The following is a 27,197-nucleotide window of genomic DNA, read 5'->3' as shown; positions in this document are numbered from 1 at the left end:
TATATTTACCTATTTAGTTATATTTACCAGTGTGTTTTTTTTCCCTTATCTGATTTCAAAGCCTACCACAGAGCTGAAGAGAAAAGTAGTAATGCTATTAAATTCCTTCAAGAATTTTTTCCTTTGCATTTGTAGTTTGGCTAACTCTTTGGCACAACAAGCCTAGCTTTCAGCCCATCTTGGCTTTCTACATGCCTTCCTCAGTAAACTTAATCATTTCCAGTTTTTGATTTAAAATGAGAGACATGTAACTTGTTTTTTCACTTGAACACTTGGAGGCCATTGAAGGTTTATTAATTGTATTAATTTAAATATTGTTTGGTCTCAAGGACTAGGCAGGCTTGAGCAGAGGGGAAAGATAGGGAATAGCTGATTGGGAGAGCAGTCACAACACACACATTTATCAATTAAGTCCATCAGTTTATTTTGGTGTGGTTGGTGATGCCACAAAAAAATTAAAATAATAAAATCAAAGGTCCCTGATCACAGATGACCATAACAGATATACTAATAGTGAAAATGTTTGAAATATAGTGAGAATTACCAAAGTGTGACAAAAAGACACAAAGTAATCACCTGCTGTTGGAAAATGGCACCAACAGAATTGCTTGGTGCAGGGTTTCCATAAACTTCAATTTGTAAGTACACAGCATCTGTGAAGCACAATAAAATGAAGCACAATAAAACAAGGTATGCCTGTAAACATACTAATCACACAATTGCACTAAAGTTTGCAAACCTTAATTTATCCTTTATAGTACAAAATGCCTGCAATTTGGACAAAGTGGATGCAATGGTTCTGAAGAGCTCATAGAAAGGTGACCCATGACATTCTCAAATTTGAATGTCTCTCAACATAAGACAAAATCTTTTATAAATCCAACTTTTTCACACACTTCAGTGCTAAAGGAAAGCAAATGAGTGTTTAACAAGTATATTCATGGCTTACACCACGAAGTATGTACTGATTACATCTTCATATATGTCTATATCTACACCAAATTTTACATCACTCAACCATATTTTATAATCATTTTAAGGGGCTTTAAGTTCATAATTAACTTTGAATTGGATTTAGACAAAATAGGTGCACATTTTCTGTCTGCTAGCTCTATCCCTTAATGAGTTACATTCAATAAAATTAACAAATGGGAACACTCTTCCAATGAAGCAAAAAAGTTCTTCCAGATGGAAAAATGAGGCTAATAATCTAATGTTTCCAAGGAAATTGCACCATTATGAATCTCAAAATATGAAAACCTATGTTTATCTATGCTCTGAATTAGAATTCTGGAAAATAACAAAGAAAATATACAGAAGTGCTATTTGAAATATAAGAATATTTCATTTCCAGAAATATGAGAAATTATTACTGATAGATTGGATATTGTAGAGGATATTACAGTGCATCAGCAATGAGTTTTGTAAGAAGAGTCATATATTTACAAACTTTTTTCCATTATGTGGAAATAATTATAATTCTGAAAATTAAGGGGAGAAAATTCAAGAGAGGTAATTCAAGCGTGTTTCATCTTACCCAATATTGTCATTCAAAATGTGACAGTCTCAATCCAGGGATACAGCAAGAGCTATCACTCACAATGTGATCTATTTAAAAATAGAACAGTAAAAGTTCCTGGCTTTAAACACATTATTATTAAAAATTGTGGTACTTTGAACAAGACAATCAGAACCAAGATTACATCCTCATAGTCACAGGTCCTTTCACTCACTTTATCCATGTATATCCCAAGTAAGTCTAAAATTCATCCTGACATGAAAAATTCTTCATTTAAGAAATTCTAACTTGGATCCATTCTAATAACGGACCAGAATGATACATTCTGTTGCCAGGAAGAGTTTCAAGAAATAAAAATCAAGAATTTTTCCTAATGAATGTGTTACATCTTCCAGTTGTCTGTACCTATGTGCAGTTATCTCCTTCTAACTGATTTCACAACTGAAAACACTAAGAGCTTAAGTTTATCTCCTCCTCTGGTATAGACCTATTATCCAACCTATTAAAATGTTAAATTTATTTTTACATCAGAAATATCCTTCAAATCTTACGTTTCCACAGTATCAGTTAGGATAGAATATGCTGGTTAACAAAAACTGCAAAATCTCAATGACTTAAAAATAAATCTCTCTTGTACTACATTCCAATTTCATGTTGGATACAGCCTTGATCCATGTAGTCTTAATTGAAGGACTCATAGTGGTAAGAGTAACCTCTACCTAGAACTTGCTGGCCTTCCGTCCAAGAACATTTTGGCCTTTAGAGCTTCTGCTGTTAAATGGTATTTTTGTTCATAGTTCCATGTTCAAAACTTGTCACAGGGATAAGCATGGCTGTAAATGAAAGTTTAATCCTTCTCCAGGAAATAACAACAAATATTAGTGAACAGAATGCAGTCAACCACAACACTCTAATTAAGAACTCTTTTCCAAAATAAGCCTCTGGATTTCAAAAAAATTTACTATCATTCTCTTGTATCTCATTCAGTCTAACCAGTTCTAGAAATTACATCTTAGTGTTAGTGTTCCTACCACCATGGAAATCTGAACATCTGACTATGAGATCCTGAAAAATCTTGAAACTAGTGCCCTCTCTCTCTCTCTGTCTCTCAACCTCCATTGTGTTTTTCTTTTTTTAAATTAACTTTATTTATCAAAAAAAATAAAAAAAAAATTCCAAATATAACATAGCAAAGGAATAAGGAAAAGCAAATATCCTGAAATAATGTCGTGTTTTTTATTCCAATCATACTGGCCCTTTTTTTTTCCATTCTCTTGTGTTTTTCAGCATCCTTCAATCAGTATGTCTTTTCCCCAGACATGTGTCTAGATTGCCCTTTATTTTCCTCTTTCAATAGTTGACTCCTATCCTTCAAATAGAAGAGCAAGCATTCCTTTCTCAGGGAATTGACCCCTGACTTCTCTGTGGTATACCTCCATTCAAGGGTTTCCTACTACAATGCACTTTTTATATTTGCACATGCCACATTTCAATTGCGCATTGTACAATAGTCTCCTCCTCTAAAATAAGACTAAAGACTTAAAAAGACTAAAATATATAAAAAGTACTTCATTTCAATAGACATTACTGTAGGCTTAAGGATAAACAGGAAAAATATCTATTTTCATTGAAATTTTCTTTCTTCAAAGTCTAAAGAACCTAAATCCATAATTTCTTTCTAGTTATGTCTTCTATCATGTTTGGAAATTATTAAACAGAGGATAGAAGAACTTAAATGTACCAATTAACAGACACTCTCTAGATACTCTACTGTATGTAATTTCATGTAATTATACTAGCAACCTAATAATAAAATAAGTGTACCTCTGTTTCAATGATGATGAAATTGAGGCCTAGGATTATATAACCAGAAACGCTTACATCCATTATTTATACCCTAAAATTCACACTCTCTTTAAATCACTGAAGTGAGACTCCTTCTTCCGTTAGTGGCAGCGGGAATTGTCAATTTCACCTTGGAGGTTTTTCAACTGTTATCTTCTGAGGCAATTCACTGTTCTGCTTTCTATTTCCTGAAAATTTCTTACTATTTCTTCTTTGTCTATTTCACTGTTTCATTTCATTTCAAAGATCCACAAAATTTGATTCCTTTTTAATTCTGCATTTTTCATTTGTATTTCATACTTTTATATACGATAACAGTTTTTATAATTAAATATTTATCAATATAGCTCTCTCTCCCTGTAGTTTCTAAGCCCTTTTGGTCAGGTTTGTCTATTTATTTTGTCCTACATACAGCATATCCTTAATATGTGCATAATAAGTGAATGAGTAAATGAAATTAAATTTGGCAATTTAATGATATATATTTATTATGGGAATGTATTGAAAATGAGCACATTTTTAGTGAGCAAAACTTTCAGTGACCAAGAATAGTCTTTTGAAAAATTCCTTTCAAATTAATAGTTTCAGATAATTTTTCTACTGATGATACGCCTCCCTCTTCATGCTGCTTATTTGTTAACTTTCTTTCTATGATAAAAAGTGTGCTTGGCAAAGAAAAGCCAAGTTTTATCATTATTGTTACTATTTATGCTTTACTATTTGAGATACTCTTTTTTTTCATTATCACATGCAACCAATGTCCCAGTAAGTTCAAATTTATCCAATATTTGTTACCTATATCCATTACTCTAATAAATTCAAATAAACACCATAAATTTTGTTGAGTATTAAAATGAATTTTTCCTTATAATTTCATCAAAATGAATAAGTATATAACCTCATATTAATAAAATATTTTGTAGTATAAGTCATAAAGCCTATATAACATATAGTACACAATAAAGGGTCAGTAAAATGTACAGTCCTATGAAACTATTGTAGGACTGAGTAATGATAGCTGATACTCACAATGATAAAACCAAGTTATAGCAAGTTATAAAGGAATGCCTTTTTAGAAAAATAAGCAAAGGCTGAAATATTTAATATTTATCATTATACTAAATCACATTTAATATACTTTTGAGTCAGCTTCATTCACCTTACTGATATAAATATGAGGAATCACTAAATATCCCTGAACTCCAGGTCCTTTATCTATAAGTAAAAAAGGATGATTAACACAAAATTATTAAAATGATAAATTCAAAATATTAATGTGAATATAAATAATATTAACTTGCTGCTGCTGCCACAACACTGATAATAAGGAAGATTTTGTATCATTTACTAATTCTTTCCTTTTACTTCTTCATTTGTTCCTCATACACACCTTATTAAGAACATCCTTTATTTTTCCATGATTTAAAAGATGAGAAAGTGAGTCCTATAGAGGCCAAATAAGTGAACTTGAACAGATAATCCAGGTTTCAAGCAAGGACATGAGCATGTTTATTTTTAATTTGGAGGTTTTGCTCAGCTACAGTGTCTCTCAGGTGAATATACTTCATTGGCATCCCATACTCCATTTGTACAGATTTTCTCATTTATCTTAGATAAATAGAAGTTTCAGCATATTTTTAAATGTATGAGTACAAAACAATCAGAAAGCTCTTTTGAACTGGTGAGGTTCAGATGCAGTAATACAAACCAATTTGGAGAATCATGAGCATGGCACTCTGGTAATGAAGATCCCTGAGTTAATGAAAATTACAAGGGGTGGATTTATTTCACTCACAAAATGGAGACTACAATCTTGTCTTATTCTTCGAATAAAGGGATCCAATAAAAATATTTCATCTACAACTTCTAAGTCCTGCTTTTTTGGACAATTAGAGCACCAACTCTTCCTTTCCTTACTGTACTTTTGTGGGTTTTATGTACCGACCAATCAAGACTATTTACTTCACATGGAACTTCTCCTGCCAAAGAGGCAATTTTGTATATAAATGATTCCAATCTGGGAAGCCATCCAAAAAACAGCTGTTCAGGTGAATAACAGTGTGATTTACATGCAGGTGCAAGACATAAACTTAGAAATAGTTTCAAAATGCTAACTAAAGATAAAGATTAGAACTGAGTTAACTAGATAGGTATATCACATTCCTCCTGGTGTTTTTAAACAACCTGTAATTATTTTTACTATCACTATATTTTATTATATTTATGTATATATGTTATTTTATTTTGTTTTATTATTTTTATCATGTATTTTAATATAAGAATACATCTTTCTCTGAGGGGTTGCTTATGCATTTGATTTTTAGGGAAATGGATATTAGGGTAATGACTCATGGCCACACAGAATCTAATGGAAAAAATACTAGTGAAGTGGAAAAGAGACCTTTTCTGAATGACTATAAAAGAGAATCACTCCTAGGGGATGCATTCGCATACCTAAAGTCATAATTCAATTTTTCTCTACTTTTGTCCTCTCAGCACTTCACACAATATGGATTATGGTGTTTTTTTTTCTTTTATTGTGCTTTATAAAGCAAGCATGTAAATAATAAAAACTGTAATTAGATAAATTCCCTAAGTTTCAGAAGTTCAAACTATATCTGTCTACAAGAATGCTCCCAGAATATTTTAGAAGTAAAAAAAGAAATAATGAATCAATGAAACAATAAAATGAAAGAATTGAATCATATTATGCAAATAATAGAAGTTTTATATGGCATTTTTTCCTTTGTTCTGGCTAGACTTTTAAGTTCTCAGTACCTTACTGGCTAACATTTATAGCTGGGTTTCATTAGAAACATGCAGATGGCATAAAAACCTCTATGGGCATCCAATAACTGATGTTTTAGTGCCAACTCCACCAGGTACCAAAATGAAAACTTAAGACCTATGACTCTTAATTTCTTTCTTAGAAAATAATTTCTGAGGGGATCCAAGATGGCAGATTAAGAGAAAGCAAACTTCTCATCTGTGAAAAAAAAAACTAGATAAAAGACAGAAAGGGCTCCAGAATAGTTGTTCCGGAGTTCCACCAGCTGGGCAGGGACTTCTACATCCACAGTGACTGTGCACTTGGAGAAACTGAGAGACTGCATTCAGAGTCATGTGAGTATTTGACCCAGAAAGCAGCTGGGGAAATGGCAGCTGAAGTCATGCTGCAGTGGGGAGAAAACAAGAGACTGATCGGAGGTGGGTTACAGTAAGACAGAGAAAACATCTAGGGAGCCAGAGATGGAAGCCACAGTCAAGCAGGATTTGGAGTGCCTTCCATGCCCTGGGCACCTGCCTCAGTATCTGACATGGGTGATACCCTTCACATACCCACAGCTAAGAGCCCCCAAGCCAGAAACAAGCCACTGCAGCAGGTGGATGATCATGGAAGTGCATAGTTTCCACACCCCATGCCGCATCTTTGCAGCAGGCTGGGAGATACCCTTTCACAGCACCAAGGCTGAAAGCTTCCTCAAGGGAATTCAGGATTTGGCTGACTTGTAAAGGTGCATACTCCTCCTCCACAGAGACTGTGGGGTGCACAGCCTAGAGAAAGGGGTGCTGCATGGAAGTGCCAGGATTCCCTACACTAATCCAAGGGACTTGTGGGCCCATGGCAGAGAGGGACCATGGGGAATCTGAGCTGAAGGGTTAGATGTGTGCTGAAGCCCCAGTGCATTCCAGCTGAAGCTCCAGGAATGGCTGGGAGTACTGGGTATTAAAGCCATCTTCTCTGCCAAACTGCACAGGACATGACCCCAACCCACAGGACTGGTGGCCCCAACTGCACACAGAAAATCGGTGCACTGATTAAACATCCACATGGTTTGGACCCCCACTCACTGCATAAACAAAGTTGGGGAGAACTGGATTGAAGATGAGACGTGGCACAGGAGTGCTATCTGCTGGTAGGTAAGGGAAAGTGCACAGCACCAAGCTGTAGCTCTGTCAAACTATAGATATTTGTTTAAATAAGCCTGCATAACCTAAAATAACCCTATCAAGGTAAGCAAATGTCAAGAGGTCAAAATAAAAAATAAAAAACAAAACAAGAAACTATAAAGCACATGAAGAAACCAGAAGAATTGAATAACCCAAATACTCAAATTATATTTAAAAAAAAAAAAAAAAGAGGAGACAGAGAACTTGGAGCAATTAATCAAAGAAGTAATCACAAACACCAACATCATGGCTTAGGATATAAAGACCACCAAGAAGACCCTAGAAGAGACTAAAAAAGAATTTGCAGAGTAAATTACAAAAAAGAGGATCTTATGGAAATAAAAGAAACTGTTGATCAAATTTAAAAGATTCTCAAAACATGTAGCAGCAGATTAGAAAAAGTAGATGAATGATTAAGTGAATGAAGAAAGTATGCTTAAATTGAAAGCACAAAAGAATGAATGGTGAGGGCCTTGGAGCGCAGGCGCGCCCCGCGCCTGGCGCCTCCTTGGTGCCCAGGCCTCCACTGATGGCAGCAAAGTTCTGTGGAAATGGCAGCAGGGAGTAGCCAGGCCCTGGAGACCCCTGAATCAGTGACCTTCAATGATGTGGCTATCAACTTTACCAAGGAAGAGTGGGCCATGCTGGACATGAACCAGAGAAAGCTGTTCAGAGATGTTATGCTGGAGAATATCAATCATCTGGTGTTCATGGGGTATCAGGTCTGCATATCAGAAGTGCTTTCACAGTCAGAACAAGGAGAACTGTGGAGAGAAGGATTAAGGTTTCTCCAAGTACAGATTCCAGGCAGGGAAAATGACCATAAAAAAGAAGAAATAATAAGCATGCAATATATCTCTAAGAAGGACACATCTATGAACCAAACAAAGATTTCTCACACTGAAGAGGATCCCCTTGAAAGTAATGATTTGGGAGAATATTTCACTCACTCCACAATGACTGACATGGGAAAGAAACCCAATGTAAACAAACAATTTCAAAGAGTTCTCAATTATCATTCATTCATTGGTAAAAATAAGAAAATTCAAACTGGATGTAAGTCATATAATTGTCATTTATGTGGAAAAGTCTTCAGAAGTAGTTCTGGCCTTAGACAACTTGAGAAGATACACACTGGAGAAAAGCCATATGGCTACCATCTATGTGGGAAAGACTTCACTGGTAGTTCTACACTCAGACAGCATGAAAGAACTCACACTGGGGAGAAATCATATGTCTGCAATATGTGTGGGAAATCCTTCAGTCAATGTGGTATCTTTAGGCAACATGAAAGAATTCACACCGGAGAGAAAACCAATATCTGCAATATATGTGGGAAATCCTTCAATCATTGTGGTAACCTTAGGCAACATGAAAGAATTCACACTGGGGAGAAACCATTTGTCTGCAGTATGTGTGGGAAATCCATCAGTCAATGTGGTATCCTTAGGCAACATGAAAGAATTCACACTGGGGAGAAACACAATGTCTGCAATATATGTGGGAAATCCTTCAGTCAATGTGGTACCCTTAGGCGACATGAAAATTCACACCACAGAGCAATCGCATGTCCACCATCTATGCAGGAAATCCTTACATGTACACAGTAAATTTAGGTGACATGAGAAATCTCACACTGTGGAGAAACTATAAGTCTGCCATCTATGTGGGAAATCTCTTCCATTTATGTGGTAAACTTAGGTTACATGAAAGAACTTGCAGTGAGAAGAAACTATACACTTGCCACATATGTGGGAAATGCTTCACTGATAGTCTCAGATGACATAAGGTAATTAACACTGGGGAGAAAACATTTCTCCCATCTAAGAAGGAAAAACTTAAAAACTTATTCTGCTCCTGGACATCAGAGAACTCATTAAATATGTTTTGCTTATGGAACAGTCTTCAGCCACAGCTCTAACATTTAAAATAAAAGAATTCACACAGGAGTGTAATAAAAATCTCTCAATATAATAAATGGGCAAATGCTTTTATTTACAAAAAACAAACAAACAAACAAACAAACAAACAAAAAGAATGAATGGTGAAAAAAATAAAAATAATTGAAGTGGATTTCAGGGATATGATGGACATGAAACACACAAATATAAGAATCATTGGAGTTACAGAAGGGGAAGAGAAGGGTAAAAGACTAGGAGGAGTATTCAAAGAAATTGTTGGGGAAAATTTCCCAACCCTTCTAAATGACATAAACACTCAAATCAAGATGACCAATGAATTCCAACCAGAATAAATCCAAATAAACTCACTCTGAGACATATTCTGCCAGATTATCAAATGCTGAAGAGGAAGAGCAAATTCTGAAAGCATAAAGAGAGAATCAATTTATCACATAAAAGGGAAACAACATAAGGTGAAGTACTGACTACTCAGAGGCCACCATGGAGGTAAGAAGGCAGTTGTATGATATATTTAAAATTCTGAAAGAGAAAAATTGCCTACTAAGAATCCTTTATTCAGCAAAGCTCTCCTTCAAATTTGAGGGAGAGTTTAAAATCTGCACAGACAAACAAATGCTGAGAGAATTTGCCAAGAGACTTGCCCTGAAGAAATACTAAAAGAGAACCCTACCAGTTGAGAAAAAATGAAAGGAGAGAGAGATCTGGAGGGCACAGAACTAAATAGTTTTTGTAACCATAAAGTAAAGGAAATAGAGGGAAAAAATATATCTGACAAATATAAACCAAAGGATATGATGGCTGATTCAAGAACTGCCTTCACAATAATAACATTGAATATGCATGGATTAAAATCCCAAATTAAAAGATATAGATTTTCAGAATGGATTTAAAAAATTTGAACCATCAGTATGTTGCTTAAAAGAGACTTGTCTTAGACCCAGAGACACAAAGAAATTGAAAGTGAAAGGATGGAAAAAAGTATTCCATGCAACAACAGCCAAAAGAAAGCAGGAATAGCAATAATAATCTCAGGTAAAACAGACTTTAAATGCAAACATGTCATAAGAGGCAAAGGAGAACACTATATACTAATAAAAGGACAATGTAGCAAGAAGAAATAACAATCATAAATGTCTACGCACCCAATCAGGGTGCCTCAAAGTACTTTAGAAAAATATTGGCAAAACTGAAGGAAGCAATAGATGTTTCCACAATGACTGTGGGAGACTTCAGTACATCATTGTCTCCTATTGATAGATCAACCAGACAGAGGACCAATAAGGAAACTGAAAACCTAAACAATGTGATAAATGAATTTGACTTAACAGACATATAGACAGCACTACATCCCAAATCACCAGGATACACATTCTTCTCTAGTGCCCATGGAACTTTCTCCAGAATAGATCATATGCTATCTATGCCTCAATAAATTTAAAAAGATTGAAATTATTCAAAGCACATTCTCAGATCACAATGGAATACAACTAGAAGTCAACAGCTATCAAAGATTTAGAGCATTCACAAATACCTGGAGGTTAAACAACACACTCCTAAATAATTAGTGAGTAAAAGAAGAAATAGCAAGAGAAATTGCTAAACATCTAGAGACAAATGAAAATGAGAGCACAACATATCAAAACTTATGGGATGCAGTGAAGGCAGTATTGACAGGGAAATTTATAGCTCTAAATGCATACATTAAAAAGAAGGAAAGTGCTAAAACCAAGGAACTAATGTAACAACTGAAGCTAGAAAATGAACAGCAAACTAATCCTAAACCAGGTAGAAGAAAAGAAATAAGGATTAAAGCAGAAATAAATGACACACAGTACAAAAGATTAATGGAGAGAATAAATAAAACCAAAAGTTTGTTCTTTGAGAAGATCAACAAGATTGATAAGCCCCTAGCTATACTGACAAAATCAAAAAGAGAGAAGACCTGTATAAACAAAATAATGAATGAGATAGGTGACGTTACTGTGAATCCCAAAGAAATTAAACTATAAGAGGATACTATGAACAACTGTATACCAACAAACTAGATTATGTAGAGGAAATTGACAATTTCCTGGAAATATATGAATAACCTAGAATGTCCAGAGAAGAAATAGACTTCAACAAACCAGTAACAAGCAAAGAGATCCAATCAGTCATCAAAAAGCACCCCACAAATAAATGCCTGGGGCCAGATTGCACCACAGGTGAATTCTACCAAACCTTCCAAAAATAACTGACACCAATCTTAAACTCTTTCAAAAACCTGAAGAAACTGTAATACTACCTAACTCATTTATGAAGCTAACATCACTCTAATACCAAAACCCGGTAAATTTGCTATAAGAAAGGAAAACTACAGGCCAATCTCCTTCATGAATATAGATGCAAAAATTCTCAACAAAATACTTGCAAATCTAATCCAAGGCACATAAAAACAAATCACACAGCATGACAAAGTAGGGTTCATTCCAGGCATGCAAGGATGGTTCAACATTAAAAAAAAAAACAAAAACAAAAACAAACAAACAAAAAAAAAAAACTTAGTCAAGGTAACACAACACATTAACAAATCAAAAGGGAAAAATAAAATGATCATCTTGACAGATGTTGAAAAAACATGCAACAAAATCCAGCATGCTTTTTTTTGATAAAAAGCACTTCAAAAGGTAGGAATTGAAGGAAACTTCCTCAATATGATAAAGGGAATTTATGGAAAACCCATAGCCAGCATAGTACTCAATGGCAAGAGACTGAAAGTCTTCCCTCTAAGATCAGGAATGAGACAAGGATGCCTGCTGTCACCACTATTATTCAACACTGTGCTAGAAGTGCTAGCCAGAACAATCTGACAAAACAAAGAAATAAAATGCATCCAAGTTGGGAAGGAAGAAGTAAAGCTGTCATTATTTGCCAATGATATGATCTTATATTTGGAAAACCCTGAGAAATAGATGACACAGCTACTTGAGCTAATAAACAAATTTAGCAAAGCAGCTGTATACAAGATTAATGCACATAAGTCGGTAATGTTCCTATACACTAGAAATGACCTAACTGAAGAGACGTTCAAGAAAAAAGATTCCATTCTCAATAGCAAGTAAAAAAATCAAGTACCTAAGGTACTTGACTAAGGTTGTAAAACTTAACTAAGGGTGTAAAAGACCTATATATAGAAAAATTACGTAACTTTATTAAAAGAAATAGAAGGGGACCTAAAAAGATGGAAAAAATATTCTGTGTTCATGGATAAGAAGGCTAAATGTTGTTAAGATGTCAATTCTACCAAAACTCATCTACAGATTCAATGTCGTTCCAATCAAAATTCAAACAACCTATTTTGCAGACTTGGAAAAGCTAGTTATCAAATTTATTTAGAAGGGAAAGATGTCTCAAATTGCTAAGTACATTCTAAAAATAAAAACAAAATGGGAGAACTTACACTTCCTGACTTTGAATATTACTACAAAGCCACAGTGCTCAAAACAGCATGGTACTGGCACAAAGATAAACATATTGATCAATGAACTCAAATAGAGAATACAGAGATAGACCCAAAGATCTACAGTCAACTGATGTTTGATAAAGGCCCCAACCCCACTGAACTGGGACATAACAGTCTCTTCAATAAATGGGCTGGGAGAACTTGATATCTATATCCAACAGAATGAAAGAGGACCTCTACCTCACACCCTACACAAAAATTGACTCAATGTGAATCAATGACCTTAATATAAGAGACAGTACCATAAAACAACTAGAAGGTAATATAGGGAAACTTCTTCAAGACGTTGTATTAGGAGGTCATTTCTTAGCTCTTAGACCCAAAGCACAAGCCATGAAAGAAAAAATAGACAAATGGGAATTCCTCAAAATTAAAAGCTTCCAGACCTCAAAGGAACTTTTCAGAAAGATGAAGAGGCAGCCAACTCAATGGGAAAAATATTTGGAAACCATGTGTCTGAAAAAGTCTATCTTGCATATATAAAGAAATCCTAAAATTCAATGACAATAGTACAAACAGCCCAATTATGAAATGGGAAAAAATATGAAAAGGCATGCCTCTGAAAAGGAAATAAAAATGGCTGAAAAACACATAAAAATATTTATCTTCTCTAGTTATCAGGGAGATGCAAATTAAAACCACAGTGACATATCATCTCACACCAACAAGAATGGCTGCCATTAAACCAACAGGAAACTACAAATGCTGGAGAGAAATTGGAGAAATTGGAACTCTTATTCATTGCTTGTGGGACTGTACAATGGTAAAGCCACTCTAGAGACAGTCTGGCAGTTCCTGAGAAAACTAGATAGTGAGTTACACTTCAATCCAGAAATTTAACTTCTCAGTATATACTCAGAAAATCTGAAAGCAGTGACATGAAGAGATATTTGCACACCAGTGTTCAAAATGACATTATTCACAATTGCCAAGAAATGAAAACAATCCAAATGTCCAACAGATGTATGGATAAACAAAATGTGGTATATACGCATGATGGAATACTACATGGCAGTAAGAAGGAACAAGGTTGTGAAAATGACAACATGGATGAACCTTGAAGACAGAGTGCTGAGTGAAATAAGTCAGACACAAAAAGAGAGAGATTGTATGTTATGATGAATGGGAACTCTGTGAAAAATGTAAAATAATTTTTTTATATTGTAGAATGTAGGGGACCTAGAGATGGACAGCAACTAGTGAAGGGGGAACAATAATCTAATAAACTACTGAGGGTAATCCTAAAGTTATGGGAACGCTCAAGAATGATTATGGTTTGTAAAGTTTCTTGGGTATATTAGGAACATGCTGGAAGCAATGCAGTTATTTTAGGTTATTTGTTTTTCCTATTTGTTCTTTCATGGTTTGTTAATTTTCTTGGTGTAGGACAGAGACATGTTGGAAGCAATATAGTTATGTTATTTGTTTTTCTTATTCCTTTGTTTTGTTTGAATTGTTTATTTTTTAAATTTTTGATAAAGTAAAACAATAACAACAACAAACAAAAATAATTCCTGCTCTTTCAACTTTCTTATAAGGATCAACTAATGTAACATTTATGAAACTATTTTTCTGTGAAATGGATTTTTCAGTGGGTTTCATATTAATAAAAGGAAAAGCTTAATACTTAATAATTTATGAAGAACTAATACCAAGTAACTTAGATACTTCAAGCACTACAATGTTTTCATTCATATGCAAGGGGTTTGTTTAACAACTGTGGTTCTTACATGTTAAAGTGTTACACGATCATTCTTAAATCTAAAAGCATGTTTAGCCAAACCATGTATGTTTTGGTTTTGTGTAGTCATTGCAATATTCCAAGTATTTTAAAGAATTGCTAAGTATGAAAATTTCTTGTGATATCTGCATACTTCAAGATAAAGAACTACTTGTTATTTCTCTAAAAAGTAATGGATAGTGACAGAATAGGGCCTTCCTGGCTTATCAGGCAAATTTCTGATTTAGTTAGCCAGGTTTGAATTTGAGTTTTGTTCTGACCCACATTAAAATCTATGGCATTAGAAAAGGCACATAATATTTGGGTCTCCTTTTCTTCATTTATAATAGTATGAAAAAATGTCAGAAGTAAATGAGATAGGGAAGAGAAGTATATTTCAGAAATAACTGAGACCTGTAAATTAAACCTACAGAAACCCTCAAGCCACTGGTTTATGACATTGTTGAAAAATCTTTCTTTTTCCTGCTTAATAAGGACAGCAAAGGAAAAAAAAAAGATCTATGATGGAAATGGTATTGCAAATTTATTTTTGTCCTCCTCTACGAATAATTATTTATCTAATATTGAATACCTGTTCACATTCTTATGACTTGGTATGATAGAAGCTAACCATATATTCCTGGCTTATTTATTAATTAACATCTGTTCAAATGCAGAAATGATTGCAATCTTTGTCTAGATATCATTTTAATATTTTTCTACATGTCTAATCTTGAAATTTGATCATTTTCTCCAACAATTCTTATGTATTAGTCTCATATATTACATTTTTAGTCAGATAATCATAACTAAGACCAATAAAAATTATTTATTATGTCATTAGCAGGACAAAAGAATTTAATCAAATGTTAGGGTAAGCACTGATTATACAATAGCAGTCCTGAATTATGATTGGCCCTATGGACAATTTTTCAATTTATTAGTAATATTTCCTAAGGAATATCAGGTACTATTAGATAAAAACTGTGGTGATAAATTAAGTTAAATGTGCATAGAAATGCTGAAAATTTAACTCAGCCCAGAAATAAACAGAAAGGGGGAAATGGTATATTTTACATATGAATGGAATAATGTAATTTACTGTTTTCAAAAGTGGACACTTCTAGAGAGACTGAAATCATCAACATGGGGATATATGACTTCCCCAGGAAAAGGCTCCTGTTCCAGTTTACTGTTGCCATTTTGCAAAACACCAGAAATGGACTGGCTTTTTTAAAGGGGGTTTATTTGGTTGTGAAGGTACAGTCTTTAGGCCATAATGTGTCCAAGGTAAGCCATCAACAATAGGGCACCTTCACTAAAGGATGGCCATTTGTGTCCAGAAAACCTCTGTTAGCTCAGAAGTCACATGGCTGACATCTGCTTGCTCACAGGTTGTGTTTCAAAACAGCATTCTCCAGTGTTGCTATTGGGGAATTTTGCCCTTTCTTAGCTGAATCTCCTCTTCAAAATGTCACTCAGTTTCTCTGAGGTCCCTCTGTGAGTTCTTTTTATAAGACTCCATTGAAATAATCAAGACCCACCTTGAATGGGTAGGGCCACATTTCCACGGAAACCTTCAATCAAGAAGTCACCTAATCAAAGGTGTCACTCACAGTTGGGTGGATCACATCTCCATGGAAACAATCAGAAGGTTCCAACCTAATCAACATTAATACATCTGCCCCCCACAAGATTGCATTAATGAATATGGCTTTTTCTGGGAGACATAATATATAAAAACCAGCACATTCCAGCCCCTGGGCTCCAGAAAAACATATTCTTTCCCTATGCAAAATACAAACATCCCATTACAATATCACAAAAACTTAAATCATTTCAGTAACAATAGGTAAGTAAAAAATCCCATCAAAATCAATTACAGGTGTGGTCTGCCCTAAAGCAAAATTCCCCTCTGGCTGTGTGGACCTGTGAAACTTAGAAAAAGTTAGGTACTGCCAATATACAAAGGAGGGACAGTCATAGGATAAATGACCCCAATGCCATAAGGAGAAAGGGAGGAGAAAACAGTATTCAAGTAACCAAAATAATTCCTAAAACCTGCAGGGGAAACTCTATTAGATTTCAAAGTCTGAGAGTCATTTACAGAATGACATTACATCCCTTGGGCTTGAGAGAGCAGCAGTCTCACACTTTCCAAAAGCTCATGCAGCAACCATTTTATCTCCAAATGCTTGGATGAGTGCTCCATCATAGTCACATATTGGAGAGACCACATTTTCAGCCCCACCCTCCTCAAAAATTGGGGTGCCACCGGGACTCTGCTGCTCTGGGGCAAAGGCTCTCCCCTCTCCAAAGAGTGAGGTGGCAGCCAGGATCTCCCCTATCCCTGGGGAATGTGCTCCACCCTCTCTGGGGACTGGGGTAGCAGCACTCCTCCTGAACATTGAGGTGGAAGGCTGGGCTCTGCCTCCTGGGCAAACTCAAAATTTCCATGTGCATGGACTGCTCCACTGTCCTTGCCTGAGACTTCTTGACTCCAGACCTCAATCTCCATGGCTCTGTCTTTGAAGAAATTTTTCCTTCAATTTGTTCCTTCATTCCCTCCAGTCCAGACTGGCCATGGCTCAGACTATACAGTTCTCTCAAAATTCTCATTGGTTTGGCATGTAGTTTACAGGGGTCAAAACCATCAGACAATAGGACTTTCCACAAATCCTGTCTAGATAACTCCATCTCCAATCCTGGCTTGTACTGAAATGGTGATCCAGTTCCATGTCTAGTTAAATCCTCATATGGGGCTGAAGCTTCTGAGGTCTCACATTTTGGAAGCCCAGAATTTTCCTAAGTATCAGTATCTGGTTTCTTTGACCCCAACAAATAATTTCTCAGCTTATCTCTGTCCTGTTGCATTTTACTATAAGCAGCAAGGAGAAGACAGGCTGGACTTTTGAGATTTAGTTTCAAAATCTCCTCAGCTGAGTATCCCAGCTCATTGCTTTCAAAATCTGCCTTCCATCTGACACCAGGACTCAATTTTGTCAAATTCTTTGTCACTTTAGAACAATGATTACCATTTTCCAGTTGGCAATAACACATTCAACATTGTTGCCCAAGACCTCATCAGAAGTATCTTTAGAGTTCACACTTCCCCAGTCTCTTCAAAGCAGTCTGGGCCTTTTCTATCAAGCTCCTCATAATACTTCCAGAATCTTCCCCTTATCCATTTAAAAAGTGATCCCAACATGTTTGGTATTTGCAAGCTCAGCAGCATCCCACTCTCAGTATCAAAATCTGTTCCAGTTTGCTAATGCTGCCATTTTGCAAAACACCAGAAATGGACTGGCTTTTATAAAGGGGGTTTATTTGGCTACAAAGTTATAGTCTTTAGGTCATAAAGTGCCCAAGGTAAGCCATCAACAATAGGGTAACTTCACTGAAGGATGGCCATTGGTGTCTGGAAAACCTCTGTTAGCTTGGAAGTCATGTGGCTGTTGTCTGCTTGCTTGCAGATTATGTTTCAAAATGGCATTCTCCAAAATGTTGCTCTTGGGGCATTTTGTCTTCTCTTAGCTGAATCTCCTCTTCAAAATGTCACCTGAATTTGTTCTGAAGTCCCTCTATTGGTGAGCTCTTTTTATAGGACTCCAGAGAACTAATCAAGACCCACCCTGAATGGGTGGAACCACATTTTCATGGAAACCTTCAATCAAGAGGTAACACCCTAATCAAAGTTGTCACTCACTGTTGGGTGGGTCATAACTCCGTGGAAACACTCAGTCAGAAGTCTCCAACCTAATCCACACTAATACATCTGCCCCCACAAGTTTCCATTAAAGAATGCCATTTTCTGGAGGACATATATATAAAACCAGCACATTTCACTTCAGAAACAACTAATAGAAGGATAAACCCCACTTCTTTAGAATTCTAGAGGACAATAGAGACTGACGATCAAATGCTGAATCAAAGCGAAAGAAAAAAAATCAAAAACAGGTTTGTTTTTTCATCCTATCCCCAGCAATCCAGACCCCTCAGTCCTCAATTTATCTCACTCAGCTTAGGAGTTGCACAGAAGCAGCATGACCCAGGACCCTCCTGTCATGGATGCAGAACATAGAGACATCTACATTAGTGAGGTAGAAGCCCATGTATAACCAGGCACAGGGACCCAAGTCCACAGATACCCACAGCAGAACACAAGTGGCTGAGGATTGCTGCATTTAAAAGTGCCTCAAGATAAAAAAAAAAAAAGAGATCATTGTAGAATGGTTCACAAAATATGTACACACTTACACCTCTGATTGCTGGATTATCTATAAAAAAAAGTGGATCTTTCTGGAGTGACCTTATTTGAGTGCCCAGGGTAGAATACCATGATGGGGATGTAACTGGAGGCAGAGAAGCCTCACAAGAAAACAAATTGAAACAGTGAACTGCTGTAAGTCAGGACAGGTCCTGGAACTGAAAAGTATAATTTAAAGGGGGCACTGAATAAGGGAGAAAATTTAAACAAATCATGGCAGCTTGGGTGAAAATTCTGTGCAAAAACAAACAGAAACATCAGTATTACCAGAGAAGGTACAGATAAAAGCAAGCTTTCACCTAGAAGTGAAACAATTGAACATAAAATGGAAATCTTAAAAGTTGTACCAAAACTCCAGTGTAAGAATGAGGGACAGAAGAGCTGAGAAAATCTGAACACTTTAACACAGGTACTCTATAGGTCTCATATATGAGTTAGAACACCAAAGAAGAGGCTTAACACATAGCCAATCTACAATAAAACCCTAGGCAAAAGGGAGGAACTGACATTCAAAGTTAGCACAACAAATAATTAGATGTCCAGACATCAGCAAATAATTATATGCCATACAAAGAAACAGGAAGGTATGGCTCAGTCAAGGGAAAAAATTACAACTTGAGAGGAGACACAGAATTTGGCCAACCAATTAAATTTCAAATAAATCTCCTAAAAATTCAAGGAGATGAAGGAATATATGGATAGAAATAAACTAATTGTGGTTATAGAGTATATTAAGAAGATAATATTTGAGCAAAAGAAAAATTAGAAAATCTAAAAAGAAACATAGCAGAAATTATAGGGATGAAAGGCACAATAATGGAGATTAAAAATACACTAGAGGCACACAACAGGTGATTTGAACAGGCAGAAGAAAGAATCAGAGAAATAGAAGACAGTGCAATTGAAATCATAATGCCAGGAGAATAGATAAAGAAAATAATAGAAAAAAGTAAACAGTGTCTCAGAAAACTGAGTGAGGGCATGAAATGTAAAAACATATACATCACAGAAGTCCCAGAAGCAGAAAAGAAGGGAAAAGGGGCAGAAAGAATATTTGAGGAATTAATGGCCCAAAACTAAACAACAAAAGACATAAATATACATATCAAATAACCCCTGTGAAAGATAGATATAAATGTACCAGAAATGCCACACCTCCAAACAGACTAAACCATAATAGACCTACTTTGAGACACATATTAATCAGGGTATCAAATGTCAAAGATGAAGAAAGAATTCTCTTCAATAAGACTAAGTGCCAATTTCTCATCAGAAAGCATGAGATGAGAAGGCAATTGTATGGTGTATTTAAGGTACTGAAAAACAAAAACCTTCAGTCCCCAATTTTTTATCTGGCAAAACTGCCCTTCAAAAATGAGGGTGAGTTTAATGCATTCACATAAAAACAGAAACTGAGAGGGTTCATTGACAAAATCCTGCCATATGTGAATTGCTAAAGGGAGTTCTTCACGTTGAAAGGAAAAGACAGGAGACAGAGGATTGGGCCAATAGTAAGAAGTGAAGATCTTCATTAGAGGTAAGTAAAAGGGTAAATGCAAAACCCAATAGTTCTCACTTAGATCAATACATCAAGAGTTCAGAAATAGATCCTCACATCTAGGACCAATTGTTTTTTTTTTTTTGTTTTTTTTTTTTAATAAACTTCTAGATATATCCAAAATAAATGAAAATAAGAACTCAGATACTTGTACACCAAGGTTCATATAAGCATTATACACAGAAGCATCCTCTGTACCCATCAACAGATGAATGGAAAACCAAACTGTGATGAATAGAGGTGGGACAAGATGGTGGCACAGAGAGGTGTGGAATTTAATTAGTTTTATAGAACAGCCAGTAAATAGCCAGGGACAACTTGTATATAATCTGGAGGTATTGGGGGACATCCATGACTGGACACACATCATACACCAGTCTGGAATGAGTGGAATGACTGAGATTGCAGTGTAGAACCATAAGTGAACTCCCCAAACTGTGGCACTGGTGCCCCTCCCCCACTGGCAAGGCAGACTGAGTTGGCAAATTTCACTGTGGGAAAGGGAAGCAGGATAACTGGAGCAAGAGAAAGTAACTCAACCAAGCTCTAAGTGCAGTTGTAATTAACAAATTTGGACTACTGAATACAAGCTACAAGAAATGTGAAGTAAGCAGGAAAGTACACTGTGGTCACTCCCAGCAGAGAGGAAGTGGGAATGAAGAAAAATAACTGACTAACTAACTAAATAAATAAATATGTGAAACAGAGACTTTTGTAGATGGCTGGAGTCAGAATACTGGAAAATGGCTGTGTCCCAATTAAAGGTACACAGAGAGCTGGTTACCAACACTGGTTGATCAGCAAAACGGGGGGGCTGGGACTGGCTCTGAAAAGTGGCTTTCTCTCTTTTTCTTTTTTTTTTTCTTCCATTCCAAATAGCTCATTAGAAAAAGCCTCAGGCATTTTCAACTGTCAGCACTGACCCAGGCAAGGGTGAAGTTAAGAGAGTCAAGGAGATAAAGGAGGAATTCAAGTGTAAGAAATAACACTTTAAAGGATGTATCTTCCCTAAGAAAAGGGGGACAGGGCCCAGCACAAGTGGTGGCTCTCCCTCAGAGAATTCAGAATCCAGGGCCTGAGAGGAAAGAAAAAGAAAAAAACAAAAACAATTTAAGCTTGGCTTCTGACACACTTGACCCCTGGCCAGGACAGGGTCCTATGAAAATTAAAGGGTTGTACCTCTTTACAACAAGTGCCACATTCTGGGTGGTGCAGGACAAGCACAGTCTAGAGGCCTTACAGGAAGTCTGAAAACTTGCTGGCTTTCACCCTCAGGGAAACCTGTTACTGAATACAACCTCTTCCTGAGACCTGGGCCCATCTGGTCTGGGAAAATCTAATTGGGTTAATTAAGGAAACCAGATGCCTAGACAACAAAAAATTATGAGTCACATGAGGAAAATAAAGATATGACCCAGTGAAATGAACAAACATGCACTTCAACTGAGATACAGGAATTGAAACAACTAATTATTAATCAAATGTTGCCTCAAATCAATGAGTTGAAGGAAGATATGACAAGAGATGATATAAAGAAGACATTGGGCAAACATAAGGAAGAACTTGAAAGTTTGGAAAAACAATTGGCAGAAATTATGGGAATGAAAGTCACAATAGAAGAGATGAGAAACACAATGGAAACATACAAAAAGGAGATTTGAAGATGCAGAAGAAATAATTCATGAAGTGGAGGACAACTGAAATCCTACACACAAAAGAACATATAGGGAAAGAATGGAAAAAATATCATCAGGGTCTCAGTGAACTGAATGACAACATGAAGCACATAAATATATGAGTGTCATGGGTTTCCCAGAAAAAGAAGAGAAAAGGGGCAGAAAGAATAATGGACGAAATAATCACTGAAAATTTCCCATCTGTTATGAAAGACATAAAATTACAGGCCCAAGAAGTGCAGCATCCCCAAACAGAACAGATCCAAGTAGATCAACTCCAATACACTTAATAGTCGGATTATGAAATATCAAAGACAAAGAGAGAATTCTGAAAGCAGCAAGAGAAAAATGAACAATCACACACAAAGCAAGCTTGATAAGACTACATAGACATGAATTTTCTTTTGTCAAGGCCTCTGATTTCTCAGTAGAAACCAAAGAAGTAAAGGCAACACTACAATATATTTAAGATACTGAAAGAAAAAAAAACTGCCAACCAAGAATTCTATATCTTGCAAAACTGTCCTTCAAAAATGAGGGGGAGTTTAAAATATTTTCAGACAAACAGACACAGAGAGTTTGTGAAGAAGATACTTCTGTACAAGAAATAGTAATGGAAGCACTGCAGACAGAGAGTTTTGTAGAAGAGTGTAGAAATGAAGAGTTTCAGGAAGGGTAAAAGAGAGAAAGGAAAAAAAAAAAATAAGATATGACATATAAAATCCAAAACAGCAGGCAGTATCTATTATGTTTGCATGAAATTGGCCAGAAACAAAATGATGGATACTAATATGGGCCAACAATGATGAACAAAATTTGAGAGTTGATAACACAGGCTATTAGGAGATAGAAAGAGGTTAGAAATCAGGCATATGATGCTGAAAGAGTACAGAGGGTTCAAAAAGATTGATTGCATAGATCCAGAAATGGAATGAATATCATGAGTGTTTGATGGTAGCACAATATTGTAATTACTCTTAAAAAAGTTGAGTGTGAGTATGGTTGAAAGAGAAAGGCTAAGGGCATGTATGACACCAGAAAGAAAGATAAAAGATAGAGACTGGGATTGTAAAACTTAGCAACACCTAGGGTGGTCAATAATGGTGATTAAGTGTGAAAATATAAGAATGTTTCTAAATGAGGGAGAACAAATTAATGTCAACATTGCAAGGTGTTGAATATTGGATGGCATAGGGGAAAATACAATCAATGCAAACTAGAGACTATAGTTAATGGTAACATTGTAAGATACTTCCATTAATTGTAAAAAAGGCAACATACCAAAGCTAAATGTCTCTAAGAGGGAGATACAAGGGAGTGATATGTGATTCTCAGTGGTGGTGATGTTGTCTGACCTTTTCATTGTATTTTTTTTTTATTAAATTCAGTTTTATTGAAATACATTCACACACCATACAATCATCCATGGTATACAATCCACTGTCCACAGTATGATAACATAGTTATGCATTCATCACCACAATCTATATCCTAACATTTTCCTTACATCAGAAAGAACCAGAACAAGAATAAAAAATAAAAGTGAAAAAAGAACACCCAAATCATCCCTCCATCCCACCCCATTTGTCCTTTAGTTTTTATCCCCATTTTTCTACTCATCCATACACTAGATAAAGGGGATGTGATCCACAAGGTCTTCACAATCACACTGTCACCCCTTGTAATCTACATTATTATATAATTGTCTTCAGGAGTCCAGACTGCTGGGCTGGAGTTTGGTAGTTTCAGGTATTTATTTCTAGCTATTCCAATACATTAAAACCTAAGAGGTGTTATCTATATAGTGCATAAAAATGTCCACCAGAGTGACCTCTCGACTCCATTTGGAATCTCTCAGCCACTGAAACTATTTCATCTCATTTTGCATCCCCCTTTTGGTCAAGAAGATGCTCTCAGTCCCACAATGCCAGGTCCACATTCATCCCCGGGAGTCATATTCTGCATTTTTCATTGTATTTTATTTTTCTTCTATCTTTTGTGTTTTTATTCTTCATTTTTTCCTCCTTTCAATCTCTTTGGGAAAGAGATGGGAATGTCCTCATATATATATTGTGGTGGTAAACGTATAATTATGTGACTATACTGGGAATCGTTGTTTACTTAAGGTGGATTGTATGGTCTGTGACTACACCTGTTTAAAAATAAACAGAAGGATAAAAGTGCTGGAGTAAATGTGGAGAAAGGGATGTACCTATTCCCTGTTTGTAGGGAAATAGAAGGTGCAGCCCAGTTAGAGGGCAGTGTTGTGATTCCACAGGAGGCTACTTATAGGGATGCCATATGGTAATGTATCCCTGTTATTGGGTAAATATTTGGAAGAACTGAGATCAGGGACGTAAGTGGACATTGCACACTGGTGTTTATAGCAGCCACATTCATGATTCACAATGGATGGAAGTGGCCTAAGTGTACATCAACTGATAAATGGTGTGGTGAACTGTGGTGTACACATACAATGGAATACCAAGTGAAGGCAAGAAGAAATGAAGTTGTGAGGTATATACCTAGGTGAATGGACCTTGAGAACAGTATGTTGACTGAAATAAAACAAAAAAGACAGTCATTTTATTGCCTCATTAATTGGACTAAGTATAATGTGCAAACTCTTATAACTGAATCTTAGAGCATAGGTGATCAGTGAAAGACTTATAGTAAAGGTTCCTAGATTGTGAGCTCTTACAGCAGTTATATGTACTCATGAGTTGTATTGGTTATCTCTAAATTCTGAGATGCTGAATTGTTTGTGTATGACCTGGTTGGTCTCTGTGACTTCAGGTGTGACAGCTGAAACACAGAGCCAGAATTCAGCATCTATGAATGTCAGTATTACCTCATACAGCAAATGTTAAAAAGCTGAAAAAGAGATCAGACTTCAATTAGACATGAACAAAATGAACTTAATTAGAACTAAGGTAAACCAGACTAAAGGGTAGAGGTTGATATTGACTGTGTTTTAAAACCTCAAAGTCTGTGTGAGACTGAAGGAAGAGAGGTTTATTTGCTGCAAAATCTATACTTTCTGTAGCATGCTACATAATTTAACTTGTATGGTCAGCTTATTCAAACACCATAATTACATGGATCATTGACTAGGAGGTAAGAGCTGTTTTGTTTGTACAGGTTATAAGGAAACCTTGATATATCCAGAGTAATTTGGGCAGAAGGTAAAGGGTATTTGCTGGGTCCCCCTGAGGGCCTGGGGAAAAAGTGGAAACATTAAAGTATTCCACCTGGGGAATTCCTGATATTCTCACAACCATTGTGGTAGGCCAAGTCCTTAATCTTGGGGCTTACACTTATGAAGTTTGTTACTGCAAAGGAGAGACTAAGCCTACTTATAATGGTGCCTAAGTGTCACCTCAGAGAACCTTTTGTTGCACAAGTGTGGGCTGCCTGTCTCTAAGCCCACTCAGCTGGTAAACTCACTGGCCCCCCATCTAAGTGGGACATGACTCCCAAGGGTGTAAATCTCCCTGGCAGCATGGGACATTATTCCTGGGATGAACCTGTACCCAGCACTGTGGGATTGAGAAAGAAATCCTGACAAAAAGGGGAAAGAGAAATTAAACAAAATTAAGTTTCAGTGTCTCAATACTCTCAAATGTGGTTGAGAGGTCATTCTGGAAGTTGTTCTTATGCATTAAAAATATCCTTTTTTAGTCTTTAGTGTATTAGAATAGCTAGAAGGAAATACCTGAAACTGATGATCTGCAATCCAGTAACTTTGATTCTTGAAATGATCATGTTACTATACAGCTTATGTGGTGTGACTGTGTAATTGTGAAAACCTTGTGGCTCACACTCCCTTTATCCAGGGTATAGACAAATGAGTAGAAAAAAGGGGTACCAAAAGTAAGTGAATAATAGGGGAAAATGAGTATGAGATATTTTGGGTGCTTTTTTTTTTACTTTTATTTTTATTTTTATTCTTGTTCTTATTTTTTGGAGTAACAAAGATTTTTTTTTTGAGTAACGAAAAATTGATTGTGATGATGAATGCACAACTGTGTGATGATAATGTGAACAATTGATTGTACACTTTGAATGATTGGTATGTGAATGTATCTCAATAAAATTGCATTATAAAGGAATATGAATGTAAAAGGGGAAGTAAGAAAAATTATAACATCACAACTAGATATAAAATGAAATTTTTGCCTTCTATTCTTTCCCAACTAACTTAGCCCTGATCTCTCTAAGAGGATTTCTCAACTTCAGCACTATTGACATCTTGAACTGGGTAATTATTTGTGGTGAGGAGCTTCCTTGTGCATTGTAGGATGATTAGCAGGATCTCCTGGCCTCAGTGTACCCCAAACAGAATTAATCCAAATAGATCCAGTCCAAGACACTTAATAATTTATTTATCAAATGTCAAAGACAAAGAAAGAATTCTGAAAGCAGAAAGAAAAACACAGTCCTTCACATACAAAGGAAGCTCAATAGGACTATGGGCATATTTCTAAATAGAAAACATTGAGGCAGGAAAGAAATGGTATGAGATATTTTAGATAATGAAAGAGAAAAATTGCCTACCAAAATTCCTATCTAATGAAAGTAACAGATAGGGAAAAGAATGGAAATACATTCCCTTCAAAAGTGAGAGAAAGAAGGCAGGGCAAGACAGCAGAGTAGTGAGGTGTGCATTTTAGTTACTCCTCAGGAGCAGCTGGTTGATAGCCAGGAACTGTATGAAACAGACATCTCAGGGAAATCTATTTCAGTTAGTGCATCATACAGCAGTCTTGAACATGTGGAGCAGCTGAAATCAGCAAAACCTGTAAGTTCTCATGGCCAGAGGTCTGCATCCCACCTCTCCAGGCATGGCAGACTTTTTGTGGCTGGTTCCTATGGAAGGAGAGGGTTGTTCATGCTGGGAACCAGGAGGGAGGCTCAACCTGGCCTCAGTTGCAGAACTGATTAACAAACTCAGACTGTTGAGCATAAACTACAACCATAGATAAACAGAGACCAGACACCAGAGAATCTGGGAGCAGTCAGCCAATTGGAGAGGAGACAGGGTTAGCAAAAACAGCAAAAAACAAATGAACAACAACAACAACAAAACAGACTTTTGGAGTTGGGAATGAACATAATACAGAGAAGGGCTTGGCTCCAACAGAATCAGGCACATATGCAAACCCAGGAAACCAGGGCTTTTCTCTGAAAAGCTGATCTTTCTGGTTTCTTATTTACTCTTCAATTGCTCTCCAAAT

General features: G+C 36.1%; 1 long non-coding RNA gene across 1 annotated transcript in view; it reads right to left on the bottom strand.

The window, feature by feature from the left end:
* Positions 1–506: 506 nt before the first annotated feature.
* LOC119506597 overlaps positions 507–27,197 on the bottom strand; it is a 36,078-nt gene continuing 9,387 nt past the window's right edge. Inside the window, exons 2-3 of the long non-coding RNA XR_005211011.1 lie at positions 1,538–1,608; positions 507–653 (exon numbers count right to left, since the gene is read on the bottom strand). This is a non-coding gene — a long non-coding RNA (uncharacterized LOC119506597). The remainder of the gene's footprint in view (positions 654–1,537; positions 1,609–27,197) is intronic.

Source organism: Choloepus didactylus, chromosome 11 (genome assembly GCF_015220235.1).
Source record: "Choloepus didactylus isolate mChoDid1 chromosome 11, mChoDid1.pri, whole genome shotgun sequence".
Taxonomy (NCBI): Eukaryota; Metazoa; Chordata; class Mammalia; order Pilosa; family Megalonychidae; genus Choloepus; species Choloepus didactylus.
The sequence above is the reverse complement of the archived record's forward strand: the minus strand, read 5'-3'. Positions and strand labels throughout refer to the sequence as shown.